This window comes from Callorhinus ursinus, unplaced genomic scaffold (genome assembly GCF_003265705.2).
Source record: "Callorhinus ursinus isolate GAN/ISIS: 27379988/994484 unplaced genomic scaffold, GSC_fseal_2.0 scaffold7, whole genome shotgun sequence".
Taxonomy (NCBI): Eukaryota; Metazoa; Chordata; class Mammalia; order Carnivora; family Otariidae; genus Callorhinus; species Callorhinus ursinus.
In genome coordinates, this window is record NW_027397069.1 from 30,027,941 (window position 1) to 30,041,419 (window position 13,479).

At 36.0% G+C, this 13,479-nt stretch overlaps 1 pseudogene; it reads left to right on the top strand.

Moving 5' to 3' along the window:
* Positions 1–1,572: 1,572 nt before the first annotated feature.
* On the top strand, positions 1,573–1,941 carry LOC112826317 (eukaryotic translation initiation factor 4E-binding protein 1 pseudogene; annotated as a pseudogene).
* Positions 1,942–13,479: the final 11,538 nt, after the last annotated feature.

Here is a 13,479-nt window from a genome sequence, read left to right on the forward strand (position 1 = left end):
GATAAATAGCAAGCATTGAGTCGTCTTTCTGTAAAACAGTAAATGGTCAGAAAGATAGACAAGAAGGCGATCATGAAGATTCTAATATAGCATACTCATCATATCATTCTGCTATCTGTTCACTATCACTTTATTTTCTGCTGGAGGGAAAATGATGAGAACCTAGTGTGTTATGGACAACAGAAAAGAAACATCATCGCGTTTACCTCCCCCACACCCTGCCATTGTCTTAAGAGTAGAGGGGACAGTAAGTTCCAGTGGGGAACAAAATAATGTGTGTCACCATTCTTACAAAAGCAGAGTAATAGAATGCAATAGCAAGGACATAATCTATAAAGATCTGGGTGTTTTATAGAATTAAAAATTTGAGCCCAAAGAGATGAAATACCTGACTTGTCTTGTCACTGGGTGAATTAGTGATGGAATATGAAAAAGAACCAGGTCTCTGGATGTTTAGATTAATGTTCTTAACATCATTCCACACTCCCTATAAATATTAAGAATAAAAATGCATATGCATACTCAAACACATAAATATGTAATGTATAATTGTGCATTGACACTATATATTAATATATAGTTGATTGATGAAATACATATGTGTATATGTTAATATGTAAAATAATACACATGTGGTGGAACCCAATAAGTGTGGGATATGAAAGAAATCCAATGGAAAAACTTTAGAAACACAAACTTTTTTTTCTCAGCTTTATCAATACTGACTTGAGATCGCTTTGGAAAAGAATTAGCCATCGTTTTTCCATCTTGTAGATCAACCTCTAGCTTTTGCAGCTTGGGCAGGATGGAACCAAAGGTCCAAGGTCTCCAGAACATATTCTTTTTCTTAATCCACCATTCTGTCCACCACTCTATGAAGTTTACTCTTTTTTTCTTTTGCTTCACTACAAGTCAGAAATCGTAAGAAGCCTTTCTCTGACATTCTTTTTCTACCAACAGGATTTGATCTCCTCCTTTGCCCTCCAAAATACACCATATAGATTTGCATCTAAGTGTCCATTATACTATAGTGCCCTCATTCATTGTGTTAGGATAGGCTTCTCTTGGAACACTGGTGTTAAAAACACACGTATTTTATTTCTACCTCATGGGAAGTGAGCTATGAACGTGGTGAGTCTTCAGGGCAGCTCCTTCCACATGATCACTCAGGGATTCAGACACCTTGGACCTATGGCCATCTCTCTCTTACACATGGCTTTCATGATAAAAGAGTGTTGGAGATTTGCACAGGAACTTTCATATGCTTTAGTATGAGAGTGTCAAACAAAATTTTCTTTCACAAATTATTAGGTAAAACTAGACACACAATCCTACCTAAATACAAGGGCAGACGGTATTGTACAGAAGCCCATGGCTATTCGTTGCCACATTGATTTTTACTTCTGTCATCTCTCCACTAGTTACAAGAGGGCAGGAACTATATCCAGCATATCCTTGACTCTCACAAATGTCACCCAAGGACTCTGCCCTTCAAGACCAATAGAATATTGGACCCAGTCTCGAGGGGCGGGAGAATCACACTCTGGCTACAGGCGCTGCACGTGGGAGACCATGTCCTGGGGCAGCAGCTGCACCCAGACCCCAAGCCAGTCCATCCCCACACTCGCTGGGGGGTCCTTGATCACTGCAGCATGCAGCTGCTGCGGGGGGACTATAGTACCCCCCTCCCCCGCGGGGGGACGCTCCTCAGCACCAGGCCGGGAGGTACGAGGATCATCTACTACACGAAGTTCCTGAGGGAGTGTCAGAACTCGCCTGTGACCAAAACACCTCTGCGGGACCTGCCCACCATTCCCAGGGTCACCAACCCTCCCATTGATGAACCCCCCCCCCCCAGAAACCAGCCAGAACCACCTGTGCAACAGCCCAGAAGATAAGCCAGCGGGTGGTGAAGAATCACACTTGGCGATAGATATTTAAAGGACCAGCCACAGAGTGGAAAAATACCTCTGGACCGGTCTGGCCCTTCTTGGGAGAAAAGTCACAACAGCCAGGCTTTGTGCAAGTTATAATCCTGGGCAGGCGGTGAGTGTGGGGTCAGCCATCCCGGCCGTCTGCTCCCTCACTCGGGGCCCCTGATTCCCCTTCCTCTTCGTGAACACCAGAAGATACCTCCATGTGTCTCCATTCAAGCAGGAGCTGCCACCCTAAGGGGAGTGACTCTCACCCGCACACCTTGCAGCCCAGGGCCAGGAATTGGACGCCCAGGAGCCCTTCTGAGTGATTGTCTGGGTCTCCCAGTCCCATCCTCTGGGGGCGCACCCACTCCTTCTGTAGCTTGGGGTGCTGGGAAAACTCTCCTCTCCTCCTTCCCCAAGAGAGAGAAAAAAAAGCCACCTTTGCTCTAGGACTAGGAGTTGGCCCCTGTCTGAACTCTTGAAAAAAACAAGAACAAAAACACACAACTATATCTATAGATGCATAGATGTATCTAGGCTGGAAGTCTGAGCAAATTCGCCTGCAGCTGTGAGCACCCCCTGTGCTTGTGACATCATACCCTGCATTGTAGCAAGGAAATAGTGAATGCCATTTAATCTAAGGAGTTATTTAAATGTTTAAATGTTCAATGTTTAATTAGCAGAGTTTAAATTGGAGATGTTCTCTACGGTGGCATAAGGTCTTACAAAAAATTTTCATGTTATGACTATGAGGGTACAGATCCAGGGCTGAACTAAAAATACATCTAGGTTCATATACCTGCATAGCCTATATCATTTTTAATGTAAGTACTGTGATATTACGTCTATTTCAATTTCATGTAACTATAGGTTTGCCATTTAGAGGTATAATTATCCTGAGAATTTTTGCACACAGTAGGTTATATCTAATTTTGTGTTCTTCTTTAAATGTGCTATATCTTTAAGAACAGGAAAACCTTAATGTTATAGTAACATGATTGTTTTAGCCACTGATAAGGGAATTCCCCATCTGATAACGGTGAACATATTATCGTATATACCAAACCCATTCTTTAATTCAATAGTTCTCAAACTGTGCTTTTTTTTCGACCAGCAGCATTAGCAACACCGGAGAACTTGCTGGAAAGGAAAATTCTTAGATGCATCCCAGACCCACCAAATTAGACACTCTTTGGTGGGGTGCAGCAATCTGTTATACTAAGATCCTTAAAGAGCTCTTAGAGGGGAGCAAAAGCTGTTTCTCCAGCACTCCACACCTGCATTTCAACAATGCAGGGAGAGCCTGCCCTTCTGTGTCAGTCTCTTCTGCATGCTCCCCCCAAGCCCCCCACCCCCGCCCTGTCCCTTGTCTTTCTGGAACTTAATTCATTGACAGCAACACCAAAACCTCACCCAGTGTGGATCTAATACAGCGTTGAGGCTTCTGTAGTAGTTGCCTGTCTGAGTTCTAGAACCTCATCCTTTTAGTAACAAGTCTTTTTGTTTTCTATAATTTGTTCCAGTATAGTTAACTTCAGGAAACTTTTTTTTTCTTTTTAACTAGTAAGAGGAAAATAGATATTCCTAGGGAACAATTCCTAAAAACAAAAACATGGCTTATCTGTTATTTATATTTTAGTATTCCATTTATTAAGTACTTACTAAACATCCCATATGCATCTAGCACAATGGTATGTGTCAAGAGTAAAAGAATGTTTTCGGGATGCCTGGGTGGCTCAGTGGTTAAGTGTCTGCCTTTGGCTCAGGTCATGATCCCGGGGTCCTAGGATGGAGGCCCTCCATCGGGCTCCCTGCGCAGTGGGAAGCCTGCTTCTCCCTCTCCCCCTCCCCCTGCTTGTGCTCTCTCTCTCTCTCTCTCTGTCTGTCAAATAAGTATAATCTTAAAAAAAGAGTAATAGAACATTTTCAATATATATTTAATATTTTTTATCTTACTCTTATGACGGACATCAAGGTTATACAATGCTGCCAATCTTACACAATTCTTACTAAGACAGTTCCAAGACTGTGTAATAATGTGGATTCTTTTATAAAATTCACCCAGCGTGTTACTGTTACTTTGACAAATTTGAATGAGTTTCAAAAATTGGCAACATTTTCATATTTATTATCAAATCATTAATTTCTAGAATTATTTTAATAATACATTATTATATTCAATTATCTCTTAGATTAAGCATATTTTTATTTATTTCTATCTTCTTATTGGCCATCAGTATTGCTACAGTTCTTTAAATAATAATTTTGACATAAGTGAAGATATTATTTGAACAACCATACTTATTATCACATCATTTATGCTCATCTGTTTTACAAATATTTCCTCCATTAGCTTAAAAATGTTTGCCAGAGTCTTGTAAGGCCACTAAATCTGGACATATATATTTAAAATGAGATTATTCTGCAGGTGGGTTTTGCTAGTTATTGTTAAATCAAGTAATCATGACTCATTTACTTCAAAAATTGAAACAAAACAGTTTATAATTCATTATTTCACAAAGGTATGCCTATTTCATGACAACTATGCCTTTATTATTGGCATAATAGGAAAAAAAGGCTCTTGCAGTGAAAAATGAGAAGAAATTAAGCTGGCAGTTTAGAATGGGGGATGACACTTAAAGTGAGCTCCGTGATTCATGTAGAATAATCTATCCTTCTAACATATTCAGCAGCTAATTATAATGCTCCTCTAAATCAATCTGTTTTATAACCATATTTTTTAAAAGACTACTCTTCAAAAGCTAAATATAGCTCTAGACTCTTCAAAATTAGAGTGTTTCCAGGAAAATGGTGACTTTAAAGAAGTGTTCTAGATGTCAAATTTGGACTGTTTAAGCAGAGAAGTGATAGTGCTTCGTGAGTCAAGAATTTATTTTACGATAAATTATATTTAGGGTTCTGAGCAAAATCTTAGCTACTTTTTTGAAGTTTGAAGACCTCATGGCCTTTTACTTGAGTGTTTGTTTACTGGTTAAACTAATAGTTATACACTTAACCGTGGTCCATTTCTGTGGTGAGGTGACAAATATTTCTCTTAAAAATACTTTTTCACCTGTATGATTTAGATCTGTACTCTGAGCTTCTGCAAAAAGCAATTTCCCTTATTGGCCCTTTACCTGTGAAGGTAAAAGAAAGCAGAATAACTAGGATAAATTATTTGCAACATGTTGGCCTGCATTGTCTCTAAACACTCCACTCTTTTCTGATGTTGATGCTGTATAGTAATAAATATGGAAATTATAATCCTAGTATAATGTATCCTCAAACATAAATTATTACCCTACTTACATCTTATCCTGGTCCTTAAACATCACTTCCATGTTGGAAATAAATTAGCTGTCCATTTTCTTTAAACTGGCAATGAGAAAGGGAAGAGAACCCAAAGAAAATTTTATATGTATTCAAGAACCCACTCAATTAACATAGCAACATTCCACTAACCATTATAAATTGAGAATACTAAATTATGGCCCTGAAATACCTCTAAACTCCAACTCTATGTTTGGGTGTGCAGGATACAGCATCATTCACTATTCTGTGTTAAACCATGCATTCAGTTGTTTCCATTTATATTGCATCAAAGCAGTTGAAATCCAATTGAAAAGTTTCTTTAGACAGCCATTGTGTGGGAACATGATGTCAATATTAATAAAGGCTGAATTTCCCCTTGGCTCACTTCTTACAGATAAGCTTTTCAATAATACACTGCTTGCACCAAAGGTCTGATGGGACTGGGAATAGTAAAAAACACTAATAAAAGAATGTTGAATGTTTTTATATTAAATTTCCCCACAGGCAAACTGAAAAGCCTACTTAGAGAACGCCAATCAACATGGCACTTATTAAATGTAACAAGAGTCCTGTTACAACAGATCTTTAAAGCCCTAAAAATGAATAAGGAAATAGAGACAAAAGACAGTTGCAAATTCATTTTTAAATGTAAACCCTGGACATCTCACTTGATAGGCACGAAATTGACCCTGGCTTATTTGATCTTCAAAAACTGTCCATTTATGGGAGCTCACAACTTTTAAAATTCTTTTATCTAAAGAAAGTAGTGGACCCCTTTTACCTAAACTAAATTCTAGATATATGTGTGACTAAGCTGTCCAACAGAAATAAAAGACTTATACAGAAAATGGCACATTCTGCTTATTTTTTTAAACATAATAAAATAAATAACACACCAAGACAGTGACTAAAATAATTACTGGATAAATAGGAGTTAAAGAGGTATTTTTTTCTTTATTTAACTAATATGAACCTAGCAAGATATAGTGCAATGTAGAACAAAAATAAAGACCTGGGGTTCTTAAAATACTGGTTCAACATAACAACATGGGGTTTGTCCTCAATCCACAGACTTACCAACCATCACTTTTATCTGAAGTTAAGCAATATCGAGGTGGCGACAAATATATTAAATCTGCCTGTCTTTGAGAACTTGAACCCCAAGCAGGGACAACTTGGGTTCGACAATAAAAAAATGCAATTGCTAACACTAGTTATTTCTTAAGGAAAACAAGAGGTAGTCATTGAGACTTCAGGATAAAATGTCATGGCACAGGAGCAATTCTTTTTATTATGGATTTTATAAAACTGTTAAATACCATGTAGTTTTTCTTTCTTTGGAAAACACAGAACTTCTCACAAAGGAACTTCCCACAAAGTCAAATTAAATTTCCCAATGTCTAGGTGAATAAGATTTTTTTTTAACTTTTTAAGTGGGCGTTATCATAAGAAATTCCAAAAGGCGGGCCACCTGGGTGGCTCAGTCAGTTAAGCGGCTGCCTTCGGCTCAGGTCATGATCCCAGGGTGCTGGGAACAAGTCCCGCATCTGGCTCCTTGCTCAGCGGGGAGCCTGCTTCTCCCTCTGCCTGCAACTTCCCCTGCTCCTACTCTTGCTCACTCTCTTGGACGCGCGTGTGCTCTCTCTCTCTCTCTCTTTCTCTCTACCAAATAAAAATAAATAAAATCTTTAAAAAAAAAAAGAAATTCCAAAAGGACATAAATGATATAAACTTCCTACAGTTTTTCAATTGAGCAAGATATTGATTATATACTATGTATTTGACAAACCATATACAAACTGTATTTGTATACATATATGTATACAAAACACATTCCTTTTAAAGGAAATTTAATAAATCTTTTAAAAGAACTTACCCAAGTTACTTGGCTTTCTCTATAAAATTAGCTAAAATTTGAGTTAAAACTTACAGAAGCTGATAAAAATCTTCTAATTTCAGTTTGTAGATTAAGAGGTAAAGCTACTTGCCTTTACTGCATGTCTGAGTAACTTGTCAGCATGACTTTCATTGAATTTTATACTATAATTGAAGTTTGTCAGAATGCAAAAACTAGTCAGGACACACAGTATTTTTATTTAGGGTGTTATGTATTTCCTTATTCTCATAGCCCATTTAAATCCTCATTGTGAAAAAGATTTCAAAAGAGAGGACTCAACTTTTGGGTACTTTTATAGCCATGGTAAATTCTAGATTTTTTCTTAATACTTTAATCAGAATATAACATCATTTTGAAATATAGTGAGGTTATTTTTTGACAAATATCTTACACTCACCGTCTTTTACTTATTGGCACTGTTTTATGTTAGTTCACAGATTTATGCTGATTACTAATAAGAAGAATCTGTTGTGAAATAAACCCTTATCTGGTCTTTTATTTGCATTTATAGGATTTAATTTTTGCTATGGATTGTGGAATTTATTACAACTAAGGTGTAGTTCTGTTAATTGTTTAAGTTCTTATAAGAAGAGGTTTGTATCTGGACCCTGTTTGTATCTTACCTGGTACCTATCACGGCAGCCTCCACACTGTAGGTGCTTAATTAAAGTGTGTTCCTAGTAATAATAATAATGTGATTTTCTCCTAAGGAGCATGCTGACACAGTTTATAAGTATCATGAACTGAATTTGTATACCATTTAGACTTTTAAATCATTTACATAAGATTACAACCCTAATGCTCCAGTTTTTAACTCTTCCATGTTTGTTACAATTATAGTAAGTTAAGTCTGGTTCAGTAAGCCTTTATTTAATTATGCAAAAATAAAATGTCACTCAACTACATATAAACACATTTTATTCTTTTTCATCAAAACTAATGGTGATGCGGCGCCTGGGTGGCTCAGTTGGTTGAGCGTCTGACTCTTGACTTCAGCTCAGGTCTAGATGGCATGGTTGTGAGCTCGAGCCCTGCATTGGGTTCCAAGCTGGGCAAGGAGCCAACCTAAAATAAATAAATAAATAAATAAATAAAATTTTTTAAAAATTAAAAATTAAAACAATGGTGAAAAAGTGACACACCACTGATACTCCTTTTTCTTCTGTGGAATTTTTTTTCATGACATTTATATCCTGGCGATTGATTTTATAATGTAGATAGTTTGGCTGTTTCATGTGAAGTGGGAAAGGGGCATTTAAAGGCAACTGAAACTAGAAATCAAATGAACGCAACTAAATAAAAAAGTTTCTCTAGGTTTCTTTCCTTTTAATCTAAAATGAAATGGCACAAAAGCATATGTTTCCTGTATATGCTGAGAGGGAATTCATTCTAATCATTTACACAAGTTCTTAGAGCACCTGTCCATACTGGTTTGTTAGAGAGTTCCTACATTGATTTCCTCGGTGAACCTATACTAGAATTCCAGAAGATCATACACTGTATGCAAAGTTGCTTTTAAACTGCAAATGTGTGTAACGTCGCTTCTCTAGAGTAAACCGAGACCTGACTTCGATCCTCATTCATATAGTTTTCATTATTTAGACACCACTGTCATTTTGTCTACGAAGGTGTCTCAGTTAGCCTCTCGAGCTGCCATATCTCTGTATATGTCTTTAAACTTTTATTGAGCCTTTCTATTTTCTGTAAATTTTCATTTCCTCCTAATTATGAATGATGAAACAGAGTATTTAAGGTAAACAGCAACTTATATCTATTATACTTCCTTATACTGGTTTACTATTGCTTAGTTGTGTTATGCCTCAGTTGCCATGGATTCCAACAACTGATATTTTGGAAATTGAAGTCTAGACCTGAATTTGTACAGCTACAATATTGTTTTGTGACCCTTGTATATAACACAACTTCCACTCTGGTTATATACATTTATATTTTACAAGTCCTTCCATTTGTAACTTCTAGTGCAGTGTCACAATCACATTGAGATTATGTGTCAAAGTGTGAATGAACACTAATTTTTAAGAGTATTAAAAATAAAATAAAGAAACATGACACTACTGTTGATGTTTAAAATATGCTATTGTTTTATTTAAACTCCAGTACACAGTCATAAATGTATGAAGACAAAAATTCTATGTAAACCGTAAATATGAGATAAAGATATTTAAAAACTTAAGCATTTCAGTGAATTGTGTTTTTGTTTCATGTAGTTCTTCATAAATAAGAAATAGTATTTAAAAATGAATATCACCATATGTCAAAGTAATCTATAAATAATCAAATAGCAATCAGACAATTTGAAGTCAAATTATTCTAAAGTGCTTCTAAGGTTCACCCACTCATGTCTCTGACATTTCTTGTCCTGTTACTAAGTCTGGCAAAAAGTAAAGATCCCTGGAATAGGTAAGAAAAAATATTTCTCTCTCCCTTTCTTTCTTTCTTTCTTTGACTTTATACTTCTGAGCCTCAGGTTCTTCTGTCTGTAATTTGAGAATAGTTGTCCATCGTATCCAGTCATCACAGAAAATCAGATGATTAAAAGCTAAGTAAAAACTATAAAAAGACAAATACAATACAATATTAAAATACATGGAAGGAGAAATTTTATATTAATATAAAACTTAGTTATCAGTGAAAACATAACTGGCTAAGCTAGAAAACAATGATCAGTGCATTTATCTTGCCCTACAATGAGGTTTAATTTAGATATTTTGCAGATATGCTCGAAGCCTCATTTGTACAGTAACATGGTCCAGTGATTAGCACAGTGATTGGAAGTGAAAAATGCAAGTCCATTTCAATACTGGTACTCACTATTTACACTCCGTGGGGGAATTTTTGAAGCTCTATATCCATATTTTTCTAACTGCAAAATGGCTGTCACCAAATTAAAGGATGTCTGAGAATGAATAATGTTTGCTCTTACCTCTGTGGAGAGAAACACCATAGAAATATAGCTAAACATTTAAAACATCACCAATAATACAGTATTCAAGTTGAAAGTTTCACAAAGTAAAGGGACAAGGTTGACATGCATTTCAGCTTTTCCTCTTTCCTTGAATTTTTGATTTATGTAACTCAAAGGTTAATCTTGGTGAAGCACAGGGAAAAGATAGTTATCCAAGTGACATTTTTAGACATTCTACAGATATGATATATTAAAGGGTGCATTTAGGAGTCCAAGGAATATTGGAAAATACCACACGTAGACAGTTTTAACATTGCTGACCTCTTTTCATAGGTATAAAATGATCAACTTGGAAAACCGTTATTACAGTCAGAACTTGACTGAAAGAGACAATAAGAAGATAATAATTTTCAATTTAGTTCTTCAAACCCAAAGTTATTGGGCACCCATCCTATAACTGATAACCATTTTCCAAATTATAAATAAGTACACAAGGATGGAAAGAATCCAGTGAGGTGAGGGGGAAAACAAGTTGATTAAGATGTCTTCAAGGAGCCTAAAGTCTTGTGAGACAGACATATTTAAACATGTAAATAGTACAAGGCAGAATAAAGTAATTGCCATTTAGAGGTTCAAAGTGTTTTGAGAGCCCATAGGAAGAAGTAATTAATTCTGACTTGTACTGTGGGGAAAGCTCCATGGAAAAGAGCTTTTGAAAAGGGCCTTGAAAGAGATGTAGTAATTTGGTGGGTAGAGAAAGAGAGGACATTCCATGCTGAGTCAGGAACATCAGCAAAGATGCACAAGGTTCCTTCCAGACCTTAATAGCCAGGCAGAAAATCTGTAGCTTCTATATTTTAATTGGCAATTTCTGTAATAATAAAGCAGAAATAGGAAAACTGATTCTTGTATTTTTTTTTTATATCCTTATATATTCTTACCCAACAACTTATCTGGGATTTTAGGGGTTCTGGAAAAATTCTTGAGAATGCTTACTACAAAATAGTTTCCCTTGTATTTGAATGCTTGCATGTTTCAAATTTAAATAATATTTACAGCAATTTAATTTCTAACCAATTGTGATATGTATTGAAAGAAGGTACATAACTTCATTTCTTATAAATAAGTATTTTCTAGTTTTGTTTATTAGATGGAATACATTTATATAAAGCAGACCTTGTTTTCCTATGAAATCTGAGATGCATTTCATTAGATTGCTAGAGTTGAAATGTTTGGAAAGGAAGCAGTAAAAGAGACATCAACATTTTTGCATGCATATTTAATTGAGATATAAAATTAAACTGAAGGCCAAACTTCCAGCATTTTGTAACAGTGTTCTGAACCATGAGTCAGAACTTTCATTCTCTTTAGTTATCCTGCACTAGAAGAAAGGGAAAAGAGAAAGCCAGTTCTGTTTTAATCTTTAGAATCATTTTAAAGAATGTTTATACCAAATAAAAATTGCAATCATTATTTTAAATATTATATTAATGTTTGGGAAACAAGGAGCCAATGCTTCATTCATTTATTTTATTAATGGTTAGTTATTTTAAATGGAAAACACTGTGTTAAAATAGAGTTGGTATCTGAATAATATATTTGTCCAGTGGAATAAAGGACCTCATTATTTTAAAATGTTTCTTCTTACAGCTACTACTAAAGCTACTTCTACCTACATTTTATTGGTCATTATTTTTAAAGAGGAATCATAAAGTAAATTCATTTATTTTTATTTTTCTTGTTTTACCTACAAATTTTCAGTGTATATTCTTAATATTACAATAAGTAAGGTTAATGTAATTACCGAGAACCATAAAAACATACCTATTATCCTTTATGCCTGCACAAAAGCCCATCTCTGGGTCCAGGTTGGAGTTTTAAAAGCCTGGCCTGGCAATGGGGATTGGATCCTGTGCCTGACGCACTGAGGGAAAGCTGAGAAAACAGATTCCCAGGCCAGTCAGAACTGAAAAACAAGCAGACAGGAGGCTAAAGGCTCTGCTCTGAGGCATCATCATTTCCACTATCCCAGAATGGAAAGTGGAACTCCTAGACAAGAGTGAAAAGGTGATGGTCATCAGGAGACACAGCCTGGAGAGTTTGCCTGAACCACTAGGACCCAGCTGAATGCTCTCGATAGTTGACCTAGAAATCTTTTCCTGGTCAAGCTTGGGAAGAGATATGTCAAGCACATCTGCCTGGATATTAGTTTCTCCAGATTTTTCACCCCAATGTCTTGAACTGACAAAACACATGCAGAAAAACAAAACAAAACAATATCGTTTCTCTCTATGAGACTAATGATTCTTCACTGCCTTTTACTCCAAAATATCTGCTAAAAAATAAGAAGAATCTTTTTTTTTTTAAGATTTTATTTATTCATGACAGACGGAGAGAGAGGGAGAGAGAGAGGGAGGCGGAGGGAGAGGCAGGCTCCCAAGGAGCAGGGAGCCCGATGCGGGACTCGATCCCAGGACTCTGGGATCATGACCTGAGCCGAAGGCAGACGCTTAACCATCTGAGCCAGGTAGGCGCCCCAAAAATAAGAAGAATCTTAAGAATCAAAAGAATTGTGGTACAAATAGGATATTGATGCGTGCTTATGCTTGCTCAGAGAAGAAATAAGTTTTGATAATTGACATAAGAAAGGTCCTTTGAAAATGCAAGAGAATGGGCCAAGATGAAAATTCAATCTTAAGGAAAGGCATATCATTTTCTTTATAAATATTGGGAGGGAGATAACGGTGGCATTTGAGGCTTGTTCGTACCTATTATTTATCACTGCATATCAAACTACATCCCCAAGTCAACAAGGATTTGCTATTCACATTTCTGTAGGTTAGCAGGGCTCACTAGGCTAGTTCTACTTCATATAACCTGGCTAAGATCACTTACGCTATGACATCAAATTACAGAACCAAATTATAGCATATTAATGAAGTTTTAATATGTTTTCGGGTACTTTATTATTTCGTGGAGAAGTTAACACTTGATCTTAGTCAAAAGACTGAGAAGCCATTCGTGAAGTTAAAAAAATCTTTTTTAAGAATTTGGTTCCCTTAATTTATGAGTGTTTATCAGAAAGTTAGATTGTTCTTATAGATTAAAATTATTTGTGTGTTTCAGATCTCACAACCAAAGAATATCTGTCAGTAACTTTGACTTTAACTTGGTTAAACTTACGGTTTTCAGTTGAATGCTAAGGACTGTTCAGGTATCTGTGATCAGTACGTAAACTGAAAAGAAAGTTTCATTTTATTCATAGGCTATGTAATGCCTTTGGTGAAAAGTAAGTATTATAATCATTATTTCAATGATATTATTTTTCATTAGAATTTGGGTTTCTTTGGTTGACTCCCTAAGACAGCAGTTCCCTAACTGTAACCTAAGAAACACATGCATTCAATTAAGAAAGTATTCCTTAA